Source organism: Idiotropiscis lumnitzeri, unplaced genomic scaffold (assembly GCF_059441095.1).
Source record: "Idiotropiscis lumnitzeri isolate Australia: NSW breed Sydney's pygmy pipehorse unplaced genomic scaffold, RoL_Ilum_1.0 HiC_scaffold_135, whole genome shotgun sequence".
NCBI classification, from domain to species: domain Eukaryota; kingdom Metazoa; phylum Chordata; class Actinopteri; order Syngnathiformes; family Syngnathidae; genus Idiotropiscis; species Idiotropiscis lumnitzeri.
The window spans coordinates 260,957-266,065 of record NW_028283673.1 but is presented as its reverse complement, the minus strand read 5'-3'; the positions used below and the strand labels follow the sequence as shown (position 1 = coordinate 266,065).

The following is a 5,109-nucleotide window of genomic DNA, read 5'->3' as shown; positions in this document are numbered from 1 at the left end:
AAGCACTTTTTAAAATTCTAAATACTACCTCTTGTCAGTAAGTTGGTTCACAGCACTGCCTTGGAGTGAAAGTGTGTAGTGCTGAGACAGTCGGTATGTGCTGAGTCGTCTGACGTTTGTGTGACTGGTACCCAGGAAGGTAGCAAAACCAGGCAGTGTGTATGTCGTACCCAGGAAGGCAGAGAAACCAAGCAATATGTATGTGGTACCCACGAAGGCAGAGAAACTAAGCAGTGTGTATGTGGTACCCGGGAAGGTAGCAAAACCAGGGAGTGTGCATAGATACAGACCCCAAAAGTGATTAAAACCAAATAAAGTCCCCAGAAGATCATCTGTAGTCAGGTGAAGGACCCTGTACTTTGTTCAACTCATTTACTCCCTTAGACGTACAAAGACGTCTTTTAATGCAATGGCGCCCTCTACCAAAGACGTATAAGTACGTTTCCTGTCTTTTTTACGTCATAGTGTACATAAGGGTCTGATGCAACCTCTGACTGAGAATCAGCCTTGTCCGCATTGTGAATCATGTAAAAATCACCCAGCAGGGGGCAGAGGTGCAAAAGATCCGCCTTGAATCTGCGCCAGAGGTACAAATGGGGGGGCGGGATCCTGGGGTAGACTTATAAGTGTGGAGAGCAGCGTGGGTAGCAGCAGCATCGGCAGCACTAGCAGCAGTCGCATTAGTAGCGTTAGCAATGAAATCCTCCAAGCAAATGACGATCGAGGAATGCTTTTTTGTAAAAAAAAAGCTTCCTAAAAGCATCAAGGCGATGGAGACGCTTTGGTTGAGAGGATGACGCTTCGTCGTCGTCACAACAAAACGGCGTCTAAAGAGGGTGCGCGTGCCTTGCGGCCTGCATCGCCTGCCTTCGGACAATAGCCAAAGCAGCTGAGAGTCCTCACCAGATCCCCCCCGAACGAGGAGGTAAGCGCTCGCAAGTTACCATTGAACATGTGGTTTTACCCCTCATGCTTTTATTGTACATATCATGCATCTTGCGGGCAGAAAATGTCGCGTAAATGTGCAGTTAGACGCGAGCTTGCTCGCTGACTTCCTCATCCGGCCGCCTCTATTGCACAATTACACGCGAGCGTAAGTCCTCGCCGACGAGGAAGTAAACGCTCGCAAGTTACCATTAAACATGTGGTTTTAGCCCTCATGCTTTTATTGTACATATCATGCATCTTGCGGGCAGAAAATGTCGCGTAAATGTGCAGTTAGACGCAAGCTTGCTCGCTGACTTTCTCGTCCGGGCGCCTATTGCACAATTACACGCGAGCGTAAGTCCTCGCCGACGAGGAAGTAAACGCTCGCAAGTTACCATTGAACATGTGGTTTTAGCCCTCATGCTTTTATTGTACATATCATGCATCTTGCGGGCAGAAAATGTCGCGTAAATGTGCAGTTACGCGCGAGCGCATCTCCTCCCCGACGAGGAAACAACAATACTGAATGGTGTGGTAATCATGCATACTTTCTAAAATTCACAGATTGTGCATCCCGCGGCAAGAAAGTTCCTCCTCGTCTTGTTGGTGTAAAGAAAGGTAAATTATAATATGAAACTTCACACGCCAGCAATAAAATGCAGCAATAAATATATATTTCCAATTGTTTGTATTTCTGTAATTTACAGGTTGTGCATCAGGAAGCAGTGGTTCCGGATGGCGTCACACTGGATGGCAACCGAGGAAAATCGACTTTACAGCAACCCCTGGACCACTGAATGCCGCTGCCCATTTGGAGTCTGAGGAGCCAGCTGATTTCCTGCAGCTGTTTCTCACGGATGAGCTTCTGCAGCACATCGCGGATGCCAGCAATCACTTCCCAGACAATTATTTTCACACAAACCCCAGTGGACAAACACAAGCTCGCCTATTTTCCACGGACCAGCAAAGCCAGACCACAACGAAAGTGTCGGGTCTGTTTGTGCAAAGGCAAACGGAGTGAAACAAGAATGTGGTGTGAACTATGTTGTGTGCCCTTGCATCAAGGCAACTGTTTTATTTTATATCACACAAAAAAAAAGTATGTATGACACTGATGTATTTCATTTTTGTACATAGTTCAACAGTTCAGTCGTTTAGTGTTATGTGCAAATAAATTTATTTTATCAAAAACATTTTTTGTGCTTTTTTTTGTTATTTTATAGAAGGCATGCATTATTTAGATGTTAGAGGTGTCATAAAAGCCATAAATAATAGTGTCAAAATTCAAATTATGGTCAAAATGCATCAGTTTACAAAAAGCTCATTTTCTCAGTTTTTTCCCCAGGGATTGGAGTTTTCATGAAATTTAGCTATTTTCAAATGCCGATTGCTCAAGAATGGAAAAAGATAGGAACAAACATTTTTTTCTGTTGAAAGAAGAGAGTCTCATCTTTCTTCGGGTGTGCTCCATGTCTATATAGCATTAGAATACTATATTCTGTGGGCCTTGCAATATTAGTCAAAACCCAGGAAAACGCTGGGATTGAGCGGGTTGCTCCAGTGAAAATGGCTGGTATTTAATGAGTTAAGACTGGTTAGGACATCCGGCTCGCAGTCCCAAGGTGCAGGGTTCGATCCCGGGACCCAGCTTTCCTGTGTGGAGGTTGCATTTGTGAGTGAGTTTGAGCGCAGATGGTTGTTCGTCTTTGCGTGCCCTGCGATTGGCTGGCAACCACTTCAGGGTGTGCCCCGCCTACTGTCCGTTGACAGCTGGGTAGGCTCCAGCACGCTATCCTTGTGAGAATAAGCGGATTGGATATTACATGTATGTGTTTATGCCCTAGGCCAGGCGAGGGCAAACTACGGCCCGGGGGCCACATGCGGCCCGTTAAGTTTTAATCCGGGCCGCCGAACTTGAAAAAAATTTAATGAATAAACCTTGTTAATGTTTTATTTTCTAAACACTGTGGTTTTCAAAGACAAATATTATTGTTGGAATGCTTTTATTCACTTTCATTTAAAATTAAATGTATTTTTTTTCTCAGATGAGGTGAGGTTTCCAAAACACTCCATCCATCTGCTCCTGGTCCGGCCCCTCTGTCATATTTTAGAACCCATTGTGGTCCTCCAATCAAAAAGTTTGCCCGCCCCTGCCCTAGGCTTTGTGTCTTTGCTTGGTTGACTGTGTAATGAGTGTATGAATGCATTTCTTTCTACCAGACACCTTGGACTTCCCATGGCAGATTAATAATCTATTTTATCTATCCATCAGGGTCACGAATGTCATTTGATGAGTAGAGAATTTAGAGTCTCCAATTAACCTAATATACATGGATTTGCGCATGGAAACCTGAGAAAAAGCCCTTAGTCCTACTTTTCCATCTGAACCACTTTATCCTCACGAGGGTCACAGCCGTGACATCCCAGCTGACTTCAGAAAGTAAGTGGGCGACGACTCATGATCTCTTGGTTGAATAATATTGTTAGGGGCTCAAAATGGCCCTCTACAATAAAATGGCAGAAGAATATTACATACTCTCTGGCAGAAGAATATTGCGTTTTTTTTGTTTTGTCCAATTAACTTAAATAAAACTTGGGAAAATTTAATGATTACATGTAAACCAGCTGGTCTTCCCCATACCAAGCCCTGGCTAAAACTGACTGAAAAATGCATGATGTGTGCCTTTTAAACTCCTCGGCCCATCCACTATGCCAGGGATGGGCAAACTTTTGGATTGGGAGGGGGGGGGCACAATGAGTCCTAAAATACATTTAATTTTAAACGAAAGTGAACAAAAGCATTACAACAATATATATGTCTTTGAAAAACCACAGTATTTAGAAAATAAACCATTAACAAGGCTTATTCATTTAATTTTTTTCAAGTTTGGGGGGCTGGATTGAAACGTTTAACGGGCCACAAGTGGCCCCCGGGCCGTAGTTTGCCCAAGTGCCCTAAGCCAATTGATTCTAAAAAATAACAGTTTTCTTCATCAAAACAACATTTTATGATCAACATAAATGTTAGTGAGTACATAAAGGTATACTCATTCGATCTATCATAACCCCATGCACTTAGACTGTACAAAAAAAAGAAAATTTTTATTTTAAAACCTAGTATTTCGCCATGACGTCACACGCTAGCGTCAAGTGCTTGGCGCTAAAAACCCGGAAGTAACAGCGGCGCTCGGTTTGAAAGTGGAGAGTTGTGCATGGTAGGCGAATTCGGGAGAAATGTTTGTTGAACACGAGGACTGTGGCGTAGAAGATGGTTTAACAGCGATCTAGTGCGCACCCAACCGTGATGGCTGACCAACGAAATAAATGCGGACCGACGGAGTGGACTGACAGGACGTGGAAAACAGGTGTGTGGCATGTGTGCGTGTGCACGAATGTGGGAGCGCGTTCACTATGGTGGCAGCGATCGCAAAGCAGCAGCACCACTCCTTGACAAAAGTATTGTACTTTCTCTGATGTTTTGGGTTTGCTCTGCTTTGGGGTTTGTAGTTCTGGCCACGCAAAAGTAACAAAGCAAGTTCTTGGATGTCTGCTTTTTTCTTGAACTGTTAATTGGTTAACATCGTGGCTCTTATTTTTATCTAATGTATGGAGTTTGGTGGCTATCTATATGCACAACTATATTAGTTGCACTTGAAATTGCATACAGAAAATTAGTATAAATAGGTTACGCTATAAAGTATAACAATATTAACAATCGTTATTGTTGTTACTGTTTATTTATTTTATTTTGCAATAACTGTGCTCCAAGCTTAGCTGTTGTGCCAGCTGCCAAGTAAAAATATGTAATCTCACTCAATAATAGGAATAAATACTTAACTAACATCTCAATTTTTCGGGTTGGGCTGTGGGGGAGGGGAGGGTGGCTGCCTGACATAAAGCAGACTGTCCTGCACATGCGCAGACCAGCCGAGTGTGTGAAGTGTGCGTAAGTGCAGTACCGGGACCGACCACTAGACAGCGATCCTGAGTAATTTTTCCGCACACACATTTCTAGCACACTCGTCTTGTTTTTGTGACCTTCCTGGGAAGCCCTGAAACTTTGACAGGACCTCCCCCTGAGCTTCTTATCACTGAATTCAATGCTCTTTTTTGTGGGGCCCAGATTTTTGGTCCCCACAAAAATTTTGGTCCCCTACAGTGGGTGTGCTGTCCGATGTTGGT

General features: G+C 43.7%; 1 long non-coding RNA gene across 1 annotated transcript; it reads left to right on the top strand.

Annotated features, from left to right (window-relative positions):
- Positions 1-620: 620 nt before the first annotated feature.
- On the top strand, positions 621-1,833 carry LOC148315087 (uncharacterized). The gene is made up of 3 exons (XR_015841286.1): positions 621-925; positions 1,492-1,545; positions 1,635-1,833. It is a non-coding gene; the product is annotated as an uncharacterized LOC148315087 (long non-coding RNA).
- Positions 1,834-5,109: the final 3,276 nt, after the last annotated feature.